A 27,170-nucleotide genomic window follows, 5' to 3' on the forward strand; every position below is an offset into this window, starting at 1 on the left:
TTGATGAGTGTGTTGTTTCCTTCTCTATCTCTTTTGATTAGTTTTATTTTCAATTCTATTTTGTTAGATGTTAAAATGGCTATACCAGCTTGGTTCTCAGGTCCATTTGCTTGAAATATCTTTTTCTAGCCCTTTACCCTGAGGTAATGTCTATCCTTGATTCTGAGGTGTGTTTCTTGGATACCATAGAAGGATGGATCCTGTTTTTGAATCCATTCTGTTATTCTCTGTCTTTTTATTGGGGAATTGAGACCATTGATAATGAGAGATATCAATGACCAATGATTATTGATTCCTATTGTTTTGTTGTTGGTAGAGAGTGTGTGTGTCTATGTGCTTTCCTTGTTTTTACTTTGCTGGTGTAAGATTATTTATTCCCTGTGTTTCCATGGGTCTAGTTAACCTCATTAGGTTGGAGGGTTTTTTTTTAAGTTGCTTTTTTCCTGTAGCACCTTCTGTAGTCTTGGGTTTGTAGATAGATATTGTTTAAATTTGGCTTTATCATGGAGTATCTTACTTTAATCAGTCTCTGGTGATTGAATGTTTTGCTGGGTATAGTACTCTGGGCTGGCATCTGTGGTCTCTTAGAGTCTGTAGCACATCTATCTAGGCCCTTCTGACTTTTAGAGTTGAGTGGAATTCTAATAGGTCTCTGCCTTTATATGTTACTTGGTCTTTTTCCCTTGTAGATTTTAATATTCTTTCTTTGTTCTGTTTGTTTAGTGTTTTGATTATTATGTGCCAAAGAGACTTTCTTTTCTGATCCAGTCTATATGGTGTTGTGTATGCTTCTTGTACTTTTATAGGTATCTTCTTCTTTAAGTTAGGAAATTTTCTTCTATGATTTTGCTGAATATATTTCCCAGGCCTTTGATCTGGGATTCTTCTCCTTCCTCTATTCCTGTTATTCTTAGGTTTGGTCTTTTCATATTGTCCCAGATTTTCTGGATATTTTGTGTCAGGAGTTTTTTAGATTTAACATTTTCTTTGACTGATGTATCTATCTCTTCTCTCATATCTTCAATGCTTGAGAATCTCTCTTTCATCTCTTGTACTCTGTTGGTGAAGCTTGCCCATGCAGTTCCTGTTCAAATTCCTAGGTTTTTCATTTCCAGGGGCTGGAGAGATGGCTCAGAGTTTAAGAGCACTGGCTGCTTTTCCAGAGGTCCTGAGTTCAATTCTCAGCAACTACATGGTGCCTCGCAACCATATGTAATGAGATCTAGTGCCCTCTTCTTGCATGCAGGCATACATGAACACTGTATACATAATAAATAAATGAATCTAATTTTTTTTTCATTTCCAGAATTCCCTGAATTTGGGTTTTATTTATTGAGTCCATTTCCATTTTCAGGCCTTGAACAGTTTTATTTGTTTCCTTCTACTCTTTGTGTTTCCTGCATTTCTTAAAGGGATTTATTAATGTCCTCTTTAAGGACTTCTAACATCTTCATACAGATGGTTTTGATGTCTTTTCCTTGTGCTTCAGCTATGTGGGAGGGCCTACTGTGGTAAGATAGCTGGGCTCTAGTGGAGACATATTACCCTGTTATCGATTGGGTTTTTATGCTGACATCTAGGCATCTGGAATTGGGATGATTATATGTCTAGGTGCTGATTTCTGGGTTTGTCTTTGTTGGGTGGGTGTTTTGTTCCTTGGTTTCTGTTTCCTCTCCAGATTTTTGGAGAGTATGATGTCCATGTGTTGCCTGGAAGGACGTTTTCTTTGGATGTGATAGTTGTGGCCACTTAGGTTTCCAGTTAAAAATGTGTTTCTGGGTATTGGGAGCTGACAATTAGGAATAGGAATAGGCTAGGAGTCCGAAGAAATTCACAGGAGGAAGGAGAGCAGAGTGTTCCACCAGGACCTGTTTATTTCATCTTCTTAGAATGGGGGAGACAATGAAGAGAGGTCAGCCCAGAGGGTCTGCTAGGGTGCTACTGATGAGACTGGGATATTGGATCCAGAGGAATATAAGGAGAGAGGAAGATCTATAGACAGCATACCTACTTCCTTGGCAGGAGTGGTCTGTGTGTTAGTAGGGAGTTGTGGCTAGGATAAAGCAACAAGTGGAGAGGGGGCTGTTAGGAGGGAAGGTCTGTGGATCCACAGGAGATGTGGGCAGAGGAGGAAGGAAGACTGTAGCAGGTGTTCTGTTGCAAAGATAAGGATGGGACTGGGGGATTGGTTTTGGAGGAGAGGAGGGAATGATGAACGTCTTACAGTTAGCTTACCCATTTCTCTGGCCTGCTCAGCTCATGTGCTGACAGGGAATACCTGCAAGTGTTACAGTCTGGGATACTGGGATGAGTTGGGGGAAGGAAGGTTGGAGGAGGAGATCTTTGTGATCTGTTGGGGATGGAGTCAGGGAGGAAAGAGAGACTGCATCAGGTTTCCTGCTACAGAGCTGGGGATGAGACTGGGGTGGGGGTTGGATCTGGAGGTGCAGAAGAAGTGTGGATCTGCCTTCAGCCTTCTTGTTGCCCTGGCAGGAGAGGATTTGGGTTATCAGGGGATGGCTGCTAGGGTTGGGGGCTGGGATGAAACAAGGAGCGAGAGGAGGGATGCTTACTAGTTTTTAATCTGAAGGAGCAAGGCAGTTGTTTACAGTATTAAGTGAGAATCACTGTAGAAAAAGGAACCCAAAGTGCCCGTGGACATAAAATGGTATTTGACCTGATTTTAGCAGAAGCTGCTGGGTCTTATTTCCAGCACAAGCATGTTTTGTAGCTTGTAGCAGGGCCTCACCCTTATGAATCTTAAGGAAGCATTGTAGTGTAAATGATTGAATAATTCACCACATCTGAGAAAAAAGAGTCACACCAAGAAGGCCTTTGCTTGATCAAGACTGATGGTGTGAAATCCATCACACACACACTATGTGCTTTTCTGTGTGTGGATGTTTATGGGTGTTGGGTGTACATGTGCACACAGGTACATGGGGAGGTCAGAGGGCAACCTCAGGTGTCATGCCTCGGACACCAGACATTACTTTTGTTTTTGTTTTAGCTTTCATTGGGACCAGGAACTCTCCAAATAGGCCAGTCTGGCTGGCCAGCAAATCCCAGTGATCTGCCTGTCTCTATCTCCCCAGCACTGAGACTGCATGCACACACCCAGCCTCTTTTAACGTGAGTTCTGGGGATTGAACTCACACCCTAGTGCTTTTAAGGTAAGCACTTTACCAGCTGAGTTATACCCTTACCTATGCTTTCATTATAGGCTGGCCCAGCAGGCCCTTCAAAGCGCTGAGAGCCAGCCAGGGGAGGACTGGAGGTTTCCAGTCAGACTAGAAAAAAAGGGACTGGGTTTCTCTGGGAACTGTCCAGCTTGACAGTGAGGCTGAAGACAAAACTGAGAAAACCAGACATGGAACTTAAAATGACCATGGGGCCTTTAACTGTCATGGGAGATCCCACAAAACTTACTGAAAGCTAAATTAGACAACACAGTTGATATCTTAGGAAAACAATTGCACTTTGGCAGGGTATACCAGAGGATCTAAAATGACAGATTTTTTTAATTTCCATGATCGCCTCAGGGAAGGCTGAAACTAACCTGGCTCTGTTTCTGCAATATGTTTCTCAAACATGACTCCTTGGTCCACTGCACAGTTGGTTGCTATAACCATGAAGTTTATGCTGACGGTTTTCTCAGCTACACCCTTATTTTCTTGACTGTTTCTCAGACATAATTCTGGGGTTTCCAGTCTTTAACTAGTTGAGGGCTGAAACCTTTATCTATCAGCTGAAGTAGCATTTTATATCATTAGGATGATTTGTAGTTTTGGAAATTATTCATTTTTAGTAACAACCAAGACAGAAGAGCATATTTGTCTTTGTTGATTATCCAGTTGGTATTTATTCATTTTATACTGCTGTAGTATGAATCCATTCTTGACTGTGTACTTCTCTCATTTGTGAATGATGTGAAGGTGAAGGACATAACACCCATTCTATAAGACCAGAATTGGAATGTCAAATGCTTTAAACATAATGGATACAAAATCTAAGAACTTAATTCTAACAAAAAGACCCTTGAAGAGAGATATTAATCACCAGGGCACCCTAAGCAAGAGGGACTCATTCCATAGTTCTTGCTTAGATCTGGAAGGTAGGAAGTTGACAGGTTGAGATAACCCCAGGCACTGCCTGCTTCCCATTTCTCTTCTGTGTCTTTTCGGCTTCCCCCTTCATAGATTCTCCTGTATCTTTAGTATACAAACTCCAGAGTAAACCAACTTGATTGACTTAGTCTATTGTCACCTTTCTAGAACACAGACTTCTGTGTGAAGCTCTTTAGTGGGCCATCCACCCACCTCAGAGGTGCTCCTGAGCCCCATCATTGGCTGACTCTGCTAAAGAAACAGCTCGTCCTTCTTTTTTGGACAGTGGGCTATTATTGGGATGTTCACATTAGAATGTGATTCTGAGTCTGGCTCCTGGGGGAAGAATTGGAACCAGTGAGGTACAAATGTAAGATGAGAGATTCAGCTCTATGTGGAGCTTCGTAAACATGGAATGAACCACAGACAGAGAGATGGTTAGACTCAGTGACGTTCCAGCCTCCCATCACCTGTGTTTTTATTTTTCTTGCCACTTTTTTTGTTTCTTTCCAGCACTGTCTAATGAAAATCACCCTTTTATGTTACTATTATAAAGAGCCCTGGAGATGATTGTAATACAATGGAATTAAAATATGCCCATATTTTGGAGACAGTAATGTTCTTGCATTAGCTTCTTAACCAAAGTCAATTTAACGTGTGAAATATTTATAAATTAGATTTTGATATAGTCAGTAGCAATGCTGTTCAAGAAAGGGAATGATTTATGTAGTATACATGAGGTATATTAGCAAACTGCAGCACAGATCCTTCTTTTAGATGAAGGAAGATATGTATAAGACTGTTTATCATCTGAAGTTATTACAGAGGACATTCCAGTGACTCCAGTGCCACATTTAAATTCAGACATCAGATGGACTGAGTCATGTAGGGCAGATTTTGGTGATGACTCTTCTGGTAATTGTCTGAGCTGAAACAGAACTGAGTATTCAGTATTCAGTCTTTACTAATCACTCCGTAAAACATTAACCCTCTGACAAACAAATACAGATAAAATCCAAGAGTACCAGGATGCTTCTGTTTCTCCTTTCAATGTAAGAACAAGTTGACACAGAAAAGACAAATAGATGACAAAGTCAGAGGACAGTCTGAAAATTAGACCCTTGCCTTGCACCTTATTTGAGACAGGGGCTTTTGTGTGTGGCCACGCATACCAGGTTTGGATTGAGAGGTTGTGGAGGCTTTCTGTCTCCACTTCCCATGTCACTGGAGGAATTCTAGGGTTACAGGCATGAGCTACTATGGGCAGCCTAACATGGTTCTGGGTATTCAAACTCAGGCCTTCACCACGCATGCTGTTCCACTGAGCCATCTTCCTAGCCTGCCTACCTAGAGTGCAGCTGGGGTTGAGGAGCACTTAGCAAGACCAAGTTCATGCTATTCATGGAAAAGGGTCTGGAATTCCCACTTCAGCTCTTCTCTCTGTGGTCTGCAGTTCTGGTTAACAGTGGCTTTCTAAACAATCCTGTCTGTGGTTTTTACTCTTTCTGATAGAAGAGAGGTATTAAATAAACACACTATTCAAGCACTCCTGTTTGGTGGATTCCATTTAATTAAGGTTTTGTTCTGTTTAGTTCCATATTACCTTACCTGTTTTTTCTGTTTGCTCAGCAACCCCTTTATTTCTGGTTGCCATCTTTTCTCAACCACCTTCAAAACCACCTCTAAAATGGAATTGCATTGCCAAAATCTCTGGTATTGTCAACCTTGATCAAATGCTGAGTTCTTCATTGTTGGTTCTTTTCAGCCTGTATTAGATTCTTGCCAGTAGAATATAATGTGTTGATGTATTACCACGAAGTAGCAGAGAAGAATAAAATCCAGTCCTATTCTTTTATTTTTTTGATTAGTGTGCACAGTTGTTTGCTTCCATTTAGAAGTAATTCAGATTTCTCTGCCACACTGAAATGTAATTGGAATTAAGTTACCTTTTTTTCATTACCCTTGTCCCTTAAATTGCTTCAAGTTCTTGGAATTACTAATGCCTGCAAATGCAATAATGTTTGGTTGAAACCAATCATAGAATTCATATGTATTAAGTTCCCTTGTTTATTTTAGGTTAATAATAAAAAGGAAATCTCAGCTTAATAGAATTGACTGACCCCCAATAGTTTACATTCCTTTGTGGGTTTTTTTCCTTCTCAGGGATTTCTGTGATATTCTCCAGTGACACCCAGTACCTCTGCTTGCTGAAGGCTTTGACCAAGGCTACTACCAGCTGTTAACGTCATCCTGAGAAAAGGAGGACATAGAAATCAGGGACGCCTTGGGAGGTTTCTGACCAGTGGATCTTCTGAAGGTGAGAGCAGATGACTTCTTTTTATCCTTAGTAGTTAGATTAATGGGTCTGTGTGCCACAAACGACTTCTTCAAAGAATGAATAGGAAACTGATTCTGAGACCTCTCTGTATGAAATGAAGAGATTTTCTTGGGGGGGGGGGATTTTAGTTGTAAATGAATTGGTTATTTAGCAAAATTGGAAGTTATTTTAAGTAAAACTTTGATCTATGAAGATACATTTGAGCATATATATATACACATATATACATATATACATATATATACATATACACTCTTAAGCACATCCGTAAAGCAACAGCAACAAAAGACCACAATATAGCTGGGTGTGGTGGCATACCTTTAATACTATCACTCAAGGCAGAGCCAATCAGAATTCTGCGTGTTAAATGTCAGTCTGGTCTGCATAGTTCCAGGCCAGCCAGAGCTACACAGTGAGACTCTGTCTAAAATTAAACAGCTCCACCCCCCTCAAACAAAACAAAACAAAACAAAACAAGCAAACAAAGCACAGTAGTATTGCTTTATTTCTGAAAATTCTTATGTATCTAGCTAGGGTCTGTCAGTCTTTATACATGCCATACCTGGCCTGCCAAGGATCAAACAGCTTAGATTATATGAAAGCATACTGTAAGCCTAAATATTTTTAGATAATAAGAAAACTAATCAGTATTATTTACAATTATTATAACCTTCCAAAATATTCTCAAACCTTTTAATGTGTTTCCCCCCGCCCCGAGTTTATCAGTAAACCTTGCTATGTTCTCATAAAGCAATGACAGTGAGCATCAACAATTATCTCTCAAATATTAGTGATAGATCTATAAAGAAAAGTATGACCCACTCCAGTAGGATACAAGCGTATTGATGGTGCATTGAAGACTGCAACAAGCATCTAATGTACCCCAAATCTGGAGGATGGTGTTTGGTAAATCAGGCCCCTGGAGATGAGCCCTGAAATGGCTTTTGAAAGATGAACAGAAATGAGCCATATAAATAGCAGAGGCAGAGAGAGTGGTGTAGGGGTGAACTGAAAAGAAGTAACAAGGTCCAAAGAAGGCAATAACTACAAATCTTTTTTAAAATGTAATTTAAATTAGTACTTAAGTGTTCAATGTTATTTCTTAATACACTCGACACAGCTCACGATCTTACCGATTTCCATTTTAACATTGTTAGTTGTTTCATTTGTATATGTAGTTATTGGTCTTGTTTTCTTAGCACAATAGAATAGGATGTTTCCTAGGGACCAACTTGGAAGCCTTTTTAGTTTGAGAAAAAGAACTTTAAAACATCGTTTACAAATGACACAAACCCTTACATTTTAGGAGCACTACAATTCACTATCATTCTTCATTTCAATTAGTGCCAGGTGCCAAGTATAACTCCTTTTCAGTATTAATTATGATGGTCTCTTGTCAATTCCTGATTTTCATTGCCTAGCACAGTGTTTGGGCATTGTTTATAGGAGACCCAGGGCCTTTCTTGAATTCTTCAGTAGGGTGGTACTAATTCCACCCCTTGGTATTCCTAGTATCCACCCTGAACATGGTAGAAGGATCTGTCATAACAGAGGCCTCAGTGTTTGAGAGTAAGTCCACCCCTGTTAGACTTTAGGCATTCATTACTCAGAGCCTTCTTTGAGGGAATGCCATGGGTAAAAATTTTAAATTCAAATAATACTTACAATTGTGCTATTTTGAGTGACTTTTATTGAATTATTATGGTCTTAATTAGCTTAATGACTTATTTTCTTAAGATGTACTGGAAAATTACAAAACCCCACCATTTTAGTCTTTATGGTTCACTTCATCATCATCCTTCCAGGATTGGCTCATCTGTCACTCTCATTTTCAAACACAGAAAATTAAATTAAAGCAGAATTTGGTAACTGCCTCAGTAGTGGCAGATGGCACTAGAGTCTTGGTCTCTGGAAACACACTGGCCTTCCTACAGTGTCCTGTTTTTCTCCCTCCTTCATTCCAAACCTCTTTGAATTGCATAGAGTGAATTATCTGGACATATTAAACTAGGGAATTGAATCAAGAGCTGATTTACACTGAGGGCAATTACTTTGGCTAGTTGCTCTAGATTTACCAAACAGATTTTACTTTAGTATTTGAGGCTGTGGTTAATGCTTTATAATCTTACTTTTATGACTCCTTTGAGTTCTACCTCGGACTTTCTTTTTGTTACCCTCTATTTTTCTATACTGCTTCCACCACTAAAACACTGGGTCACAATCAAACCATCTGTATTTAAATTCTAGCTGGAAAAAAGGACCTAGTGTTTTCAGAACTAATGTCTGTAAGCAGAAGATGTTTCTGATTTGTTCAATTACACTGAAGTCCGCTGTGGGTTTTATGTATAGAAAATGAATCTGTGGAAAAGCTGAGTCGCTGTAACTCAGAATGACGGCATATGCATGCAAGCAGTAGGTGGTCGTGAAGACAATGAGTTATTCTGTGCCCTTCATGGGATGGCCGTTCTCGACTGTGAAAACAGTAGGCTCTAAGTCATTAGGGTGTGTGTGAAACACATGATTCACTCACCCCCAAAGCTGCCAGGAGGAAAAGGAGTTTCCACGCATATGTGCAAGGCACGGGGCTATTTCTCTGTTTCACCCTCTTTGTCTTGGCTCTCTCTCTTTTTATTCTGTCTCCTCTCTCTTTTTCTGTCTCACTCATACTTTCTGTGTCACAGACACACCAACTTGATTCCTCTGAGACACAAGGTCCTTTATGGGTTTTGTCTGTCTATAGAACTAAATGGAAACAGCATATGCTGTAGAAAAGGAAATGGAGCTATAGGGAAACAGTGGCTTGTGCTGAAGGTTTGCTTGGCTACATTGCATGGAGCAGCATGAACTGGGGTGAACAGGTGTGGAAGTTATTGTAGACTGGGCACAAGATGGCACGGCATTATCAACGGGGAAGCTAGCTCTTACCACCATTTATCTGGCTTGGTGGTGGTTGTGTCTTAGATGGGGGAAGCACAGAATGTAACAGGACGGGGTGACTGCTTTCTGCCTAGATTCCAGGTGAGTGCTGCCAATACCAGTGTGTGTGTGTGTGTGTGTGTGTGTGTGTGTGTGTGTAACAACAACAAAAGCAATGTGTACAATTTATGTTAATTTTGAAGTTGGCACTTAAAAGTGCCTAGAGTCTGAAGTCAAGAACGGCCTCCTTCAAGATTGTCCTCCGAACATAGGACTCTTAAGACAAGGATTTTGAGAGGGGAACTGTTGGAAAATAGCAGTCATGGGTGAGTTGACGGGCTGACATTTCTGACTGGCAGTATTTCAACGGGCTCAAGAAACTTTTAGCAGGAAAATTTGTTATCCTCTGCCCTCTGTTGTGTGCAGTTTTATAAAGAAGAAAGGAAATGCTGAGCCACTGACTTTTGGTGCAAACTCAATCCCACCACAGAGGTCATAGACCTCACATCAGCAATTCACGCACAGTGTTGCTAGAGGACAATGGCAATGGATGTCTAATCAGATAACATCCTGCAGCATTTGAGTTTTCACTCTCCGCTGCCTTTTGTCATTTGGGTACTCTCAAAATTATTCCTCATTCAGGTTTACTATTAACTTTGGAGCCCCAGCTACCATGCTAGTATCTTGCTGGCCATGCTGAAATGAGAGTGGTGTTTAGAGAATTTGTTTTTCCAGTAATTGATAGAAGAGCAAAGCAGCATAATATGAATTAATGACTCTTCACATTTTCCCATCATATAAGCTGGATTCATTATCCCCGAGGGATATATTTTGGATTCATGCCCTAATAAACCATCCCTGCTAGCTGTTGATTTTCTACCCTTTTAAGAGTTGCTGCCTAATGGATAAACAGACAACAGTGAAGAATATACATTTTTATCTTAAACTTTGGAACATTTTTTATTAAAAATTTTCTCTTTACAATCAACACTATAATTATTAACACTATTTGTCTGAGGCAAGAGTCATCTTGAAGAAACTATCTTTTAATATGGTTTGGAAAATGAAATCCAGAAGGAAAGATTGGGGATTTAAACAATGGTTGAGGATGCAGAACCACAGACCAGGGCTTATTCACTGAGTGTAACACCATGCATCTAGAGGACAGGGCCATTGTTACTGTTATATACATCATATAGGATGATTTGGACATGGAGTTAATCATTCTGTTTCCATATTTCAAGTTTTCTCCCTCTCAGTCCCCGTCTTGGCAATCTAAGTTTTCATGTTTTACCTAGAGTCATCACGTTCATGTTGCATGCCACGTAAATATGTGAGAGAGAAAAAAATGCAATCAAAGAGAAACAGTCCAGGAGAGGAAATTGACAAAGGACAGAGAAACTATTCCTGTCCTATCCATAAATCAAAGCAGTATATGAATTTCTTTCCTCAATTTTATGTCTGGTTCCTTTGATATTAAATGATATGATCTGTAACTTATAAGTCCCTAAAACAGGTGTTCAGAACCCAAGCTGAGTCACTGTAGCAGAGCTGTGGTACCACCCACATCCATCTCCTTCCCTGGACTCTGGCATCTTTTCCCAGCTTCTGGGGGTGTTGAGCAGCTGATGGCTCATAGCTGGGTCTTTCCTTTCAGAGACTGTCTATAGCCTTGAGCTAAAGAAAGCTACCTCATCCATGCTATGCCATCAGGATGTATTCAAGCACTAGGCAACTTGGAGATACAAAAGCCTTTACCCTGATTCAATATAGTGTATAAGACCTGAAGGATCTACTAGGGCCTTTGCTGTGAATACCTCAGACCAACCTCTTCCACTGCACTTTCCCATGAGGGGTGAGTCCCATAGCGCTCACTATTAAAATTCCCATATGCAAAACATCATCTGAAAGTCCGACTCCAGGGAAATCTAACCTACAACAGTCACCACACCTAGACCATGCAGTGTAACTTATATGAGAATGTGGCTATACAGCCACACAATTTCAGACTCGTAAGACCTGTGAGAATATAGCCCAGAGCCTTCTCATAAAAAATGGAAACAATAATCCTAACTCATAGAGTTTATAGCAGAGTATCCAGTGCCTCATATATATGCAGTATTCATTACATAATAGTATAGTTTTCTAGTGACTATCAATGAATATACCATAAATTGTATACTAGTTATGATCAATCAGTTACCACAGAAAGCAAAAAAAATTTTTTTTCAAGACAAGGTTTCTCTGTGCAGCCTTGACTGTCCTGGAACTCACTGTGTAGACCAGGCTGGCCTCGAACTCAGAGACTCACCTGCCTCTGCCTCCTGCGTACTGGGATTAAAGACATGCACGATCATCATCTGGCACAAAGAAAAATCTTAATATCATCTTTACTACACTTAACTTAATAGAATATGGAATACTTTGCATTTGTTTGGTTTTGGTTTTTGAGACTGATCTCACTATGTAGCTCAGGCCGACCCAGAGCTTATTGTCTAACCTAGGCTGTCAGTGTTCCTGCCTCATCTCTCATGTGCTGGAACTAAATGCACAACACCACGATCAGTGAGTATAGAAGTTAGCAAAAGATGCATCACCTGAAATTTTAAATAATTCTTCCACAATACTTGTCACCTTTAATAGAGTATATGGAGAAATTAACTAGGTTCCAAAGGAAAACTAAAGAGATCAAAGAAATAAAGGTTATAGTACAAGCATTTCACAGGCTGAGGCAGAAGGATCAAGATCAAGGCCAGCCTGGGCTACACAATGAGTCAGACTCTCTCTGTACACACACACACACACACACACACACACACACACACACACACACATCTTCAAAAAGAAAAGCGTAGACAATTTTCAACCCTGAGTCACTGAGCTGGGAGTCTAAGAACTCAGAATTTTGCCATTCTAGAAGTTATGCTTTGTTTTGCAGATGGAAGACATTAACTACTATTATTCATATTTATTTTCTCTATAATTGAACTTACTTATATTTGTGACTAATTATAACTTTGTATGCTCTCCTGATAACCTTACAAATCTCTGGTCATTAAATGTGTAATTATGTGCATTTAAAAATGTACTAGATATTTAGTTTTCAATCTTATGTACTATCTCTTTGATTTATATTAGAATAAGTTAACCATTTATTTGTTATCCAAGGTAAGCTTTTTTTCTGGTCCATATGGTGTGATGATAATGTTTAAATTCTGACTAGTAATATCAATATGAAGGGCTTTGAAATAACAGCAATAAGTCTGGACCCCTGGAGAATAAATTATTTTTCAATCAATTAATTTCTCAGCTATTAAATAATGGATGTGAGATTATAGGTTTTTAAACTAAAATTTTTAAGGATTTAAGAGTCAGAGGTCTGGGGAGATAGCTCAGTCAGAAAAGAGCTTTTTGTGCAAGCATGAGGACCTGAGTTCAAGCCCTATCTCCTACTTATAAAACCAAGTGTAGTGATGTGCCTCTCTAATTCCAGTGAGAAGGAGGCAGAGACAGGAGGGTCCCTGGAGCTCATTGGCCGGCCAGCCTAGACAAATCAGTGATCTCTGGGGTCAGTGAGAGATGCTGTCCCAAAAACTCAGGTGGAAATGATTGAGGAAGGTACCTAACACCAATCTCTGACCTCCACATACACATACACACACACACATACACCTACATGCTTACATGGATCTCTTCCACACACAAAGATCTTGATTTCAGAAGGTAATTAGAAGCCATCGGGAAGTTTGTAAACAGCCATGAGTGTTGGATTTTGCTCCCTTTGGAGTGCCTTCTCAGATGGTGTCAGAAGACAGGATGAGAGAACCTGACTCAGGAAGCAGTGTCTGGCTCCTGGTCCTGTTGTTAAGGCCGCAGATGATCTCTTCTTCATAAAGACAAAATCACCTCTACACAGGTTTCCTCTGTACTTCTGGCTCCTGCTTTCTAACTTGCATGGGAATCATAGTACAGTCACCCTCCTTCAAAGACACCTAGGAAACCCAAGTGATCGCTTGCACCAGAGCAGCCCAAGGGCTCGGTCACTTCTTCCCACAAAGTGGCCTTGCTTTCCTAGTCCCTCTCCTTTGACACAGATAGAATCACTGGCTTGTTTTGTTTATTATTTAAGTTGGCCAAACAGGTCTAGTGCTGTAAAAACAAGTCTCAAAGATATCCTCGCTCTATCCTCCTCAGGACATTCCACACAAATACCTTATTTTTTTCTGTTGCTAACAAGCTACAATTCTTAAAGGATTTTCTGTCCCCAGAGAAGTAAAGTGTGTAATCATTACTATTGCAGGATCCCCTCCTAACCATGAAGCTAGGAGAGTACAGCAAGGGACAAGGCCTCAGTATCTTAACATTACCTTGATGTGGGTATGTAGCCCGTGTCTGACAGCATACATGTTCTCACAAGTAACAGATGCATTGCTATGTTCTCACTGGGGTTTTGTTTAGTATTGTCTTTGCCCTTTTCTAAGCCACTTTCAGGCTCCCTGAACTACCCTCTTTCGATTATATTCTGAAGCACATGTTACTCCTCTACAAAGCCTCCCTTGGTTATCCTAAGCACAGTGTGTGGCCTGTCTCTGCATCTCCCCCAATCTACCTTCGGCTTGACCAGTTAACAGTGGTGTTATGTAGGCTGTGGGTGCATTGAGTGGAGTGTGAGGATTACCTCCCAGGCAGCATCAGAGAGCATTATTGATCTCACAATAACATCTGCCCTCTCCGGTAATATAAGTGCTTGAATCATCCCCAGATGTACATTTTCAGTGTGATAAATGCATCAAGACAAGAAGGTAAAGGTACTTTGGGAAAAAAAATCAGTGAAAGGACTGAAAATCCTATCCTCTCATATCCTGAGTGGTAACACATTAGTCAAAGTTCATAGCCAAATGATAGGATTCAGGCATAAGCCTAGCTGTACCTCTCACTCAGGGCCATTCAGACTCATTTATTCCATACAATCTTTTTAAAATAATGTTTTAGTTTCTTTTAAAATTTTTTATTATTGTGATATATATATATGTATACATACACACACACATATAAATACATGAATGACATAGGGGACACACATGTGGAGATTAAAGGGCAACTTTGTAGGGTCAGTTCCCTCTTTCCATCATGTAGTATCTAGGGTTCTTTGACCCTCATGAAACACTATAGCTGTGGGAGACCAGCTCCAACCTGTCAAAGGGTTCTTGAGGGGAGGAGAGAGGAATAAGGAAGTATTAGATAGAAATATAGACCTAGATGAAGAGAAAGGCAGAGACACTGGATAGCTTCGGGAGGGCCCTGGGTCAATACCCAGCCACCTCAAGTTTTATTCTAATGGGATTTTTATACAATACCAAGGGAAGAGGCAAAAGACCTCCCCCTTTCAAGATCAAAGCACAATGTACAGCTAAGTGTAGACCCTTCCAAACACCTGATAACCATGCCCCTGGCCAAATCATCCTATTATGCAGCCCTGCTGGGTAAAGCAAGCTCACATTCTCTGACCTTGAGTAAAGCCTTACTAGGGAGCCTCTGCAGGCTCCCACAGATTCCCCCATCTTTATAATATAAAGATGGGGCTTGAATAATCATAACAATACATATGCTCCCATGGCTGCAATATCTCCTAATAAAGGAGTAGAGGATGATCAAGATGGAATGGCCTTTTTAAATGGATCTAAGATATCTATAGCAGTTTTAGCTTCATTAAACCTTTTTTAAATCAATAAACTATTGCAACTGCATTAAATAAATCAGTAAATTCCCAATGCAACCACATCAAATCTAAGGACTCCTTAGCCTTACCATAACATGGTTCATTAACATTAACAAGGTTAACGTCATAATTTTAGTATGAATATTACTATACACAATTCAATTCTCACAAACTTACATCCAAAAGCAAACTCTTAATAGAACTATTTACACTTCATAAACTTTAGCAAACATCCAAAAGCAATTTCTTAATAGAACCTTTTGCATTTCTTGCTAACAAAACATAGGGTACATTAACACAGGCTAACATTATCCACACAAAGAACAAGAAAATGTTTTAGCATTTGAGCTCCTCCAGTACAGCAGCAAAAACTTTATCTCAACTCCTACTCATCAGTACATGTTTTTAATTAAATAGACTGAGGAATATAACAACTCCCCCTTACTTTATATTTTTGAAGCTTCATCTTGAGCCTGGGTAGAAAAAATAAACTTCTCCATTCCTACATAAAACAGTTCCATTTCTACACAAAATTTTCATTTCTATGCAAAACAGTTACATTTTTACAAAAAACAGTTAATGAGTCATCACAGTTGATAATGTGTGTATAGGCATAGGTGAAATCAAAATTGTCCCGTTTCTGAGGTCTGAAAAGTTCAAAAAGTCAGTTCTGATACCAGTCTCAATGTTCCACTAAAAGCTCAAGATCAGGACCTGGCTCTCCAGTTGCCCTGAAAGTTGGTATATAACTGTCCAAGTCATATTGAATCTAAAGCAAAAAGCTCCAAATACAAAGAGACTCACAACCAAAAATTTATTGCAGTTCCTTTGAATGCAACAACCCAGTTCAAATAAGAGTCTCTGAAGTTTCGCTCTCAGCTACAGAGGTACCTTATGGCTAGTAGCCTTCCCCTAGACAATCTGCCCCAGGGAGAGGGTGGCATCATCATAGCTGAGCTGCCGCAGACCTCTTCGAAAAAGCCCTCCTTACAGCCAGCATGAACCAGGAAGCCATCTCTTAAAGGCCATGCATTTGTTCGCTGCCAGCAAACAGAAGTTTCACAGCTTTGACTGCTGTCTCTGACCCGTTTGGCTTTTTTATAGTCCTGGTCTGTCTGTGCCTCTCATCTCTACCCTCTAGCGCTGGGACCCCTGTGTCTTGGGGCCCGAGGCTCACAAGAGCTCAAGGTACCTCCCTGCTGCTATGAGGTGCAACTCTCATTCAGCACCCCAGGTCCCAGAGGAAGCCCAGTTGAGGCTAGTTAAGGCTGCTGCACCACAGCTCCATTGCCTGCTCTGCTGGTAGCCTTGCATCCTCTAGCTCTTAGGGCAGCCCCATGCCTCCAGCCACGTCTGTTCTGGCTCCCACAAACACTCTGGCTGATTGAGCTCTCCTCACAGAGGCTCCACCATGGCAGAAAGTTCGTAGACCCCTGTTACTCAACGCTGGCTCTCTCAGCATCTGCAGCCTGTGATGATGAGACCCAAGGGTCTCAGTGATGCCAAAGCTAGGTCAGTTGCTGCTTGTGGTGGGAGTTTCTCAAGCCACTGCTCATTCTCACACTGCTAGGTCCACAGTGCCTCTTCGGTTCCAGACGCTATTTTCTGCGTCCTAGGTCCCATGCTCGGAAAAAATCTATTCTACTCTACGTTACTTACTATTATACCTAAGCCTACATGTCTCAAACTTCACAAAAACTTTTATGACTTATTTATATTACAACTTTTCTTTAGTGGATAAATAGAGAGAGAGTGAAAGAGAGAAAGAGAGATGCTTGCTGCAGCCTAACCTTAGTTCCTTCCAGCTTTTAAAACATTTAAAGAGCTATTATTACTCTGCCCCATATTTAACAATTTTACTCCCAAAAAAGAAAATCACTGCACCCCAATTAATTATCCGAGCATGCTTAACCTTTGGTGTTCCTTCACTTTATCCTACATACCCAGCCCCACATTGGGTGCCATATGTAGACGACCAGCTCCAACCTGTTGAAGGGTTCTTGGAGGAAGGAGTGAGAAATGAGCAAGTATTATATAGAAATATAGACCTAGATGAAGAGAAAGGCAGAGACACAGGATAGATAGCTTCAGGGAGGCCCTGGGTCAATACCCAGCCACCTTGAGCTTTATTATAAGGGGATTTTTATACACTACCAAGAGGAGAGGCAAAAGACCTCCCCCTTTCAAGATCAAAGCACAATGTACAGCTAAGTGTAGACCCTTCCAAACACCTGATAAGCATGCCACTGACCAAATCATCCTATTATGCAGCCCTGCTGGGTAAAGCAAGCTCACATTCTCTGACCTTGAGTAAGGCCTTAGTAGGGAGCCTCTGTGGGCCCCCATATGTAGCATATAGTTTACGTTCAGCCTCATGATGCCCTGAGGACAAAGTGGTGTGGTAGTTAGAGTTTCCATTGTTGTGATAAAACACCATTACCAAACACAACTTGGGGAGGAAAGTACTTATTTGACTTACACTTCCACATCACAGTCTATCTCTGAGGGAAGTCAGGGCAGGAACCTGGAGGTAGGAACTGAAGCAGAAGCTGCGGCTCCTTATGGCTTGTTTAGCTCACTTTTATATAATGCCAGGACCACCTGCCCAGGGACACCAGTGCCCACAGTGGGCTGGGCCCTACCACATCCGTCACTAGTCAAGAAAATGCCTCACAGACTTGCCTACAGGCCATCTAATGAAGGTATTTTCTAAATTGAGGTCCCTCTTCCCAGATAACTCTAACTTGTGCTGAGTCAATGGAAACTAAGCAGAATAACTTGTATCTGGTAAATAGGAAAGCTGAGCATGGAGAATGTTCCTTCTACAACAGACACCAAACTCACAACTTCTGGCTTCTGGCTTCTGTTTTAGTTTCAATAGTCATGTTTCTAGAAGTGTGGTCTACATACCAGCTGCCTGGATGTCACCTGTAACATGTTAAAAACTAAAGTTTCCGGATCCATCCTTGAACTCCTAGATCAGAATATGCATGTTAACAAGAATCCTGGGGTTCACATGTACTTTAAAGTTGTGGAAATATTGTAATCTTGGGACAGTTGAGGCCTCTGAGGTAAAAGGATGAAAGAATATTTTTTACTTCTGTCACTGCTTCAGATCTCATCTGTCAAATCTCTTTGCCTTTGAAGAGGTTTCACATAGATGTGATAGTTACTTTCAAGCTTTTAAAAGTTTAAATGTTGTCATTTTTAAAGCTTCCAATGTACAAGAATATAAGTTTCTTTCCCTCCAGCCCAGCCTGTGTCCTGAAATCTTCTTCTTTTTTTTTTAAACTATTAATCAGCTTTTACTTAAAAAATTACATTTGTTTGTTTATGTACACATGGGGGAGATGAGCACCTGCTCAGCATGTATGTGGAGATCAGAGGGACAGCTTGCCACTGTTGGTAATGTCCTTCTGTCATGTGTGTTCTGGGGATCAAATTTAAGTCATCAGGCTTGGGCTCAAGTGTCTTTATCCACTGAGCCATCTCACTATGTCCTTTGTGGGTGTGCATGGTTTGTGTGTGTGTGTGTGTGTGTGTGTGTGTGTGTGTGTGTGTGTGTGTGTGTATCATATATATATATATATATATATATATATGTATGTATGTATATGTATATGATGTGTTATATTGAGGGTGAGTGCATACCATGGCATCAGTATGGAGGTCAGATGACAACTTTCAAGACTTGGTCCTACTTTCCCACCTTGTTTTTGAGGCAAGGTCTCTCTTGTTTTTTGCAGGTGCAGAGGATAGGCTAGATAGCCCGGGAACTTGCAGGAAATTTTCCTTTCTCTGCCTCCCGTTTCCCAGAGGAGTGCTAGATTACAGATGTGGCTACTGCATTCAGTTTTTAATGTGTGTTCCAGGAATCAAATCCAGGCTGCCAGGCTTGCATGACAAGTGCTTTTACTCACTGTGCCATCCATCTGCTTCACCCCTTATCAACTTTATCATAAACCAAACCCATCACTTCCAAGTCTTGACTAAGTAACTGCATTATGATGATACTCATTCTTCAGGAGTTTCGTTGCTGCATTCAATCTTCAGTGAAACCCAGAAGTAAAATCCGAGTGCACACAGCAAACATAAAACAGTGAAGAAAATTTCCAAGTTCATTTGTCTTAATTCATCAAATTATTGACCCACGGGTGATGCACAGACATCTTTGGCATGAACCAAAGTTGAAACCTAAGGCTGTACATACTTCATTGCCTGGTAGTGGTGGTTGCAAGACTAATCCTAGCACTTGGGAGGCAGAGACAAACTTACCTCTCAGTCTGAGGCCAGCCTGGTCTATAGAGCGAGTTTCAGGACAGCCAGAACTATATAGAGAAACCCTGTCTCGGGGGAAAAAAAGAGACTGTACTTCATTATTTGTTTTTCTATTCAGTGAGGGAATCTAGCACATGCTGCTTAAGTGCTCTACCTCTAAATTACTCCCCCCCCCCCCCCCCCCCCCCGCTCTGAACTTCATTAAAAAGACATACATTCTAAAGCTCTTATTCTTGAATTTTGTCTTTGGGTAGGGAACCGAGAATTAGATCTATGCCCTAGGAGCCAAACAGCTGCCCTGGAATGTTGACGATGGAAACTACTCAAGTCCTTAGCATTCCCCGGCTTGTGTCTCCAGTGGTCCCTGCTATACATTATATCCAATGTCTGACTTCTTGTCTTCACCCTGAAAGTTTCATTTTAGCTCTCCTGCGGCTTCCTCTATGTCTTGTTTGTTTTCACTTTAATGAGGCAAGAAAAGACAGCTTTGTCTTCACTTCTGGTTAGCAGCTTTCATGAATATTCATTGACTACTTCCCTTTCCAGCTACTATTTTTTTAATTGGTTGTTCTTTGTTTTTTTTTCTTTCTTTCTTTTTAATTGTTTGTTTCTGAGACAAGGTTTCTCAGTGCAGCTCTTGCTGTCCTCGAACTCACTATGTAGACTAGACTGGCTTCAAACTCAGAGATTTGTCTGCCTCTGTCTCCCAAGTGCTGGGATTAAAGTCTTGCTCCACCATCACTGGCCTTTTTTTTTTGCAATTGCTTGTTTTAAAGTGAATCTGAAGTGAAAAATAACTCCCGGTTTTCACTTTAATCTATTTGGTCTGTTAATCTCTACTGAGTAGGTTCTGAGTCGAGAAAGGCGATTTTCCTGGGTTGCTTCACTCTGAGAAGGCACAGGCTGTGTGTGTGTGTGTGTGTGTGTGTGTGTGTGTGTGTGTGTGTGTGTGTGTGTGACAGAGAGGGAGGGAGGGAGAAAGAGAGGGGAGGAGGGAGGGAGAAAGGAGCGGGAGAGAAAGAGAGGTAACTAACTGTCTATCTTACAAGCTGTGAGTCAAAGCTTGGAGACAGTGATTTAGTGATTTGCCTTAATTCACAAGATAGTGAATGGAGGAGAGTGAGGTGATTCCAGATGTTAGAGCTCTGGGTCCCTTACATAAGTGGAATTATGTGGCATTTTTGTGCGTGGCTTCCTATAATTAACATAATGATAGCATATTGCTCTTCTAGTTGTTCCATAGAAACCCATAGTGGGTGGTTTGGAAGGAATTCCTTCTAAGGAACTGATACAGTTTTCATTTTGCTATATCAAGTTCTTAAGAAAAATGTGGCTAACCCTTAAGCCTGCCGTCCCTGTTTTGCTTAAGCCTGAGTGCTGACCAGTGTCTCTGTGGGCAGCCCTTTCAGTGGGCATTTTCCAGACTGGATGATACTGCATAAATCTGTCATATCAGCTTCCACATAGTGTTTTCCCATTGCTTTCGAGAAGTGCATTCCTTTCCACCTGCTCTGGAAATCAAGAGATGCAGCTCCACACAATTAGCAGTTTCTCTGTTCTCTTCATGGGGTTCTATTCTTCAAAGGCAGCCTTGCACTCCCTTGTAAGGCCCACTTTCTAAACTTGCTTGTTAGGCAGCTGATCTCTTCGTATTGAGACTGTTTTCTGAGTGCTGGGTATATAGTTCCTTGTGTGTCTCCTGACTCTCGTCTTGGCTGTGGTGACAAAGGAGCCTAGGCCACCTTCCTGCCTTGAGTATGGGTGCCATTGCCCTGAAGCGAAGCCAGAGGGAATCAAGTATTTTCCAGCTTTCCTCTGAAAACAAAGTGATCTTTTGGAACTGGGTGACACTTAGAGTTGTCTTTTATCTTTCAGGCAAGATGTAATTAGACGTCCTCCGCAATTTACCAAGTGATGTAGGACATGCTATAGAAATGTTCAAGAGGGGGGTGCTTTAAACAGGGCTGATTTTCCTCCCTGTGTGTCAAAGTAGAACCTGCTCATTACAAACAAGAGAAAACAGAGAAAATAAGACAAAAATAAACAGCACATGCAAAATATTAGCTTGTTTCTCATTAAACCAAAGTACATGTACATATGCCTGTATATTTACCTTTTTGCAGATGGTTTGATGGTATGGGTCCTTGGGATATTAATGCTGAGCAGCTTTCTTCATTCTAAGTCTCTGTTTTTACAATGAAACATTGCACACACATGCAAGGAGGATGAGCATGTGCTTGTGTTTGGGAGCACCATAAGGGAGACAGCCCGGACTCTGGCCGTGGATGTGCCATTTGCTGCTTTGGAATTTTGGAGAAGTTACTTGATTTCTTTGCTGAAGTTCTCTATATGCAAAACAAGATAAGATAGACAACCATTTACATAGTATTATTAGAATTAAATGGTAAAGTGTTAACTACTTTTTTAAAAATAAACATAACATATATATTTAATATATAATGTATATATATTAAAAAGGAGTTTTAAAAACATAGGCAAGGTAATATTATTATTTTCCTTGCATTTTATTCCATGGCCTTACCCACTTCCCTTTCTATAACCCCCTTTAACCTTACACAAATTTGAACCTCATATGATTAATATTACATGGATATTTACTTAACCTTATGTTTGTGAGATTTATTCAAGGTGATTTTAATCCATGATAACAGTGTTTTATTTTAAGCGTATACCAAAGACTATAACCCCTCCAAGTTATTCATTAACTGTGATTATAGGAGGTGCTTCTGTGAATGTCCTTGTGCCTCTTGGTGCACACGTCAAAGCTTATTTGTATTGTATTCCTTCTAACGGAATTTAATCGCTGGTTAGGTGCATGCTCTATGAAATGGCTATTCTTCCAGACTGACTTGGCTGGTGCACATGTGCTCCCACCAGGAGTTTTGTCAGAGATGACTTCACGAGGGCAGATGAAGTCTTGAGGAAATTTATCTCTCGCTCCCTCACAGTTGCACCTTTACTTTCTCTTTGCTTTAAGGCACTTTCCTTTAGAGGTCTTTCCCCTTTTACAGACCTTTTACACCTCCCTCCTTCCCTCCCTCCCTCCCTTTCTTTCCTTTTGTAAATGCATGCACATGTCTTTCTCATTCTACACCCCTCTCGGTGTGCACTGATTCGTGTGTCAGCCTATTTGTGTCTTTTGTCAGTTCTAGTCAAATCTCAGCCAACACTCCTTTGAATATTCTCTCATTCTGTTCTTTGCTCACCTCAATTCTTGCAGTTCCTTTTCTTGTTTGTTTTTGTTTTTTGAAGATAGGGTTTCTCCATGTGGCCCTGGCCGTCTTGTAACTCACTCTGCAGATCAGGCTGGCCTCCAACTCACAGAGATCCACCTGCCTCTGCCTGCCCAGTGCTGAAATAAAAGGCGTGCGCCAACACTTTCTTCCTTTATTTCTTTGATAGCTCTTCTTGTATTTCCCTTTTGTTTGGTGTTGTAATGAGTAATCCCTTCCGCTCTGCTTTTAAAAATAGACTGTATTTAATAAGAAGCTTATCTCATTTGTTGACTTTTAGCATTTTTATGAAGTTAAATAACTTAAATTTTTCATTTTCATAAATTCATTTTGTTATCCTTTGGAGCTGCTTAGTGTTATTTATAGTACCTTTTTATTTGTGATTTAATTTTTTATATTGTGATAAAAGGTAATATTGACCATTTTAAAATCACTTCAAGTTCATAGCACTGTTGTATTAAGTGCATTTCTATTATTGTATAGCCAATTTCTAGAACTCTTCATTTTGTAAAAATGAAATGTGTGGCCATTAGCCACTGCCCTCCTTGCATCTACACCATGCCTTCTGCTCCCTATCTCCATGAATCTGCTTGCTCTGGGTTCCTTATATAAATGGAATTATGTAGTATTTTGTGCCTGGCTTACTATAATTACCGTAATCAAGGCTTACTCTTGATGTAGCATATTTTAGAATTTTCTTCTTTTTGTTAAGCCACACACTATTCCATCGCAGTTTCTTTGTGATTTTAACTACCATATTTATATTAATCGGTTCAGAGGTGATAATTTAACCTAGTATCTGATGCCAGTGAACACCTGAAGTCCGTGGACATCCAGGTTTACTGTGTTCTACTGGGTTTTCTTCACGCTAGCTTGTTCCCTGAGTGTTTGTAAATGCTATTTATGAGGTTTGAATAGATTGAATTTAATGCTCAGGAGTCCTGAAACCTCTATCAGAGAGGTTTTCATTTGCCTGTTAGATAGAAGACAAAGACCCTACCAATGGGAGAACTCTTCGTCTTTCAGCTTTGATGTCAGCATCAGGTCTGGCTGCACCTCAGGAACATCCTTACCCAGCGTTATTCCTCACGAGTCCACTTAGCTGGGTTCAGCTGTTCCTCCTCTGCCTCTTCTGCCTCCTCTCTTCTGTAACACAGCTCGCGTTTCCAATCCCTCCCTCCGTGCCCGTGCCCATCCTTCCTCTCTCATGGTCTTTCCTCTTTATTCATCAAACTGCTTTGTCTGGCTACTGGAAATCTTCTCTTTGTTTTTCAGATTTTCAAATTGCAGTGTATTGTATGTCTAGTGATCTCTCTCTCTCCCCACAGTGTGTGTGTGTGTGTGTGTGTGTGTGTGTGTGTGTGTGTGTGTGTGGTGTGTGTGGTGTGGTGTGTGTGTGTGTGTGTGTGTGTGTGTGTGTGTGTGTGTGTGTACTCCTGCTTGTTTCCCTGTCTGAAACTTGAGTGTCATCTGTATTAGTTACATTTGTGTCACTGTGATCAGGATACTGACAGAATTTGAGGAAACAAAAGTATTGTTAGAGTGACAGACTTCTCCCAGTAAGACCACTAGCAGTCCCATAGCATGCAAACAACACCTGGAGATCCAGCATTTAAAGCACAAGTCTGCGGGGAATGGTTCAGAAAAATCATCTTTTCTGACAAACTGCTAGGCATTGTTTCTTCACATATTATTTCTTCTCCAACTTCACTCTTGGCTTTTTATAGAATTTGTTATTTTTCCTTGGTGTTTTATTTTTATGCTTAATAATTTTACCTCTTATTATATACTATATTATATATAATATGTATATAATTATGCACATATTTTCTGCTCTGGAGATGTCTGTTACAATTTGGCAATTGCTACAACTTTGAATTGTAGTTCCCCAGGTCATTCCTCCTCTTATCTTATTATATATGCAGTTTTTGCATGCAGTCATGGAACTAGTTTTGTTCTAGTTCAAGTCTATTTCATTCTTCATGGTGTCATGCTCTTGACCTAGATATTCAATTCCCTTGACAATGGTTTTTTTTCTTTTTTTTTTTTTTTGAGATGACTTCAAACTTGCTATGTAGCCAAGGACAGCTTTGAATTCTTGACTTTCTTCCCTCTACCTCCCAAAAGGTGGGATTACAGGCCTGTACCACCACTTCAAGGTTTATGTGATGCTGGTAATCAAATCAAGGACTGTGTGCATGCTAGGCCGTCACCCTGTTTAACTAAGCTATATTTTCATACTTCCCACTCAGTAGTGTGTATGTGGTGTGTGTGTGTGTGTGTGTGTGTGTGTGTGTGTGTGTGTGTGTGTATGTGTGTGTGTGTGTGTGTATACATGTGGTGTGTGTGTGTATACATGTGGTGTGTGTGTGTATGTAGTGTGTATGTATGTGGTGTGTGTGTTGGGGGCAGGGTGTAAGCTTGTGTGTTGTCCAGGGGTTTTCTTTCATGAACCCAGAGTTCTCTAATTTACTATGCTGACTAACCAACAACTCTCCCTCAATCCTACCCTGAGGTCTTCTTGAATCCTCCTCCTTGCTAGGATTTCAGGTTGTTTAAATATGCTTGGAATTTTAACTCTATTGATTTCAACGTTTGAAGTTTTGATACCTGTGTAGTGTGCTCTGTTGATTCTTATTCATGGTATCTTGCTTTTTCAAATAATTTAATTTTTTATTAAATTTCCTTTTAATTTTTTTTTAACTTTCTTTAGAGACAGGGTTTCTCTGTGTAGTTTTGGTGCCTGTCCTGGAACTCACTCTGTAGATCAGGCTGGCCTTGAACTCACAGAGATCCGCCTGCCTCTGCCTCCCGAGTGCTAGGATTAAAGGCGTGCGCCACTACCACCTGGCGTCATTTCCTTTTTAATTTCGTGTACCTCTGCTGTCCTTTGTGCTTGTGTTCAGAATGCTTAGGTGTTTGCTCTGGCTTCAGAGTATGGAATCTGCTTTGTTGCTGGGGATGGCAGTGGTGAGCATGTAAAATGCTATCGATTCTCAGCAGTGTTGGAGACAGTACTGCACCTGAGAGAGCAGGGCATGCTTGCTCTGTGTGAACTGAAGGGCATTAGTATTCCCATTTACCCAGGGCCTTTCTGACTTACTGAGTCTCTAGAAATAGTGGCAAGGCCATAATAACACTGTAGGACTCTTGGGATTGCTTTTCTCTCTGAAATGTTGCCTCCATTTTCTTAATTTGATCTTTCCCATTCTTAAGTGGCACTGCCCAGCCTCCATTTAATAATTTCCCAAAGGAAATGCAGTGTTCTCATTGAAGATATTTATAGTGAGGTTTGCTGACACTTGTGCTGACATCTTTTAATTATTCTTTTCATATGTCTTTTTATTCACAAGACTTTAAACCAGGTTCCCAAGTGTGAAGGTTGTACAGCTGTCTAGGACTCATTCTGTTTGCTAAGTGGCTTCCCTCCCCACCCCCATTCCCCGGCTGTGAATATCCTGAAGCTTAAGTTATGATTGGAGAATACAATATGCAGATAAATTCCATTCATTGTGTTGAAGGTCTGTTTTCAGTGCCACTGAGAGTGCTGGTGAGAAAATCACAGGCTTTCGTTTGTAGGACTCTGCAGCTGTGCCATTTTTATAAGCTGCTCAAAAGTACCTCAGTATGACTATGGACTTCTACGAGTGTTTAAGACATAATGCAAGCCGAGCCAAGGGGTGCACACCTGTAATCCCCACAAGACGATTGTGAGATCTAAGCCAGCCTGGGCTACCCAGGATGATCCCATCTTCAAGAAGGAAGGAAGGAAGGACAGAAGGAAGGAAGGACAGGACAGAAACAAATTTTGATAGCTTCCCAATACTGCCTTGCCTAGTATTTCTCTTCGGTTAGGGATTACCTGAAACACAGGTAAAGAGACACTAGAACAGGTAAACCCAGCATGGTTTACACATGCTGCTTGGCAGGTTTTAAGGTGATAGAGCAGTTGTCTGCCCTCTCCAGCTGGAGCTGCTATTCTCCTCTTGTTAGGACACCAGCCCATCCACATCCTGCACATAGTGAAACCAGCCTTACCAACTTCAAAGAAAGACAATGCATTACAAGGCTATAAGGAGACCACAGTGCTTAACCAATAACTGGGGGACAGATTTGACATAGGCAGGAACAAGTCACTCTGAGAAGGAGGAAGGAAGCAAAGACAATGTTGTCATGCATTGGGAGCAATCTGGTTAGGGTGACAGTGGTCACATGTGTGAGCCCAACCTTTTCATTGTCTTAGTTAGGCTGCTCAGATTCTGCCTGTATACCTGCAGGCCAGAAGAGGGCATCAGATCCTACTGTAGATGGTTGGGAGCCACCATGTGGTTTCTGGGACTTGAACTCAGGACCTCTGGAAGAGCAGCAGTGCTCTTAACTGCTGAGCTGTTTCTCCAGCCTGCTGCTCAGATTCTTAATTCCAGTCAGATATTTACTCGATTAAGTCAGTGTCACATGCTGCCTCCTGGAAAGGTTCAGAGAACTAAATTAAAAGACCTTCCACATTATATCCAAGGGTAAAAATAACTCCCAGGGGAAATGGTGCTGTGTGTCTAGGA

General features: G+C 40.8%; 1 protein-coding gene across 38 annotated transcripts in view; it reads left to right on the forward strand.

Annotated features, from left to right (window-relative positions):
• Nrcam (neuronal cell adhesion molecule) overlaps window positions 1–27,170 on the forward strand; it is a 275,558-nt gene that overhangs the window by 56,628 nt on the left and 191,760 nt on the right. For all 38 annotated transcript variants that reach the window (XM_052738409.1, XM_052738417.1, XM_052738407.1 and 35 more), the window contains exon 2: window positions 6,270–6,423. The gene's annotated coding sequence lies outside the window, so the exon portion shown is untranslated. The remainder of the gene's footprint in view (window positions 1–6,269; window positions 6,424–27,170) is intronic.

The sequence above is a fragment of the Peromyscus californicus genome, unplaced genomic scaffold (genome assembly GCF_007827085.1).
Source record: "Peromyscus californicus insignis strain IS unplaced genomic scaffold, ASM782708v3 Scaffold_15__1_contigs__length_86483966, whole genome shotgun sequence".
NCBI lineage: Eukaryota > Metazoa > Chordata > Mammalia > Rodentia > Cricetidae > Peromyscus > Peromyscus californicus.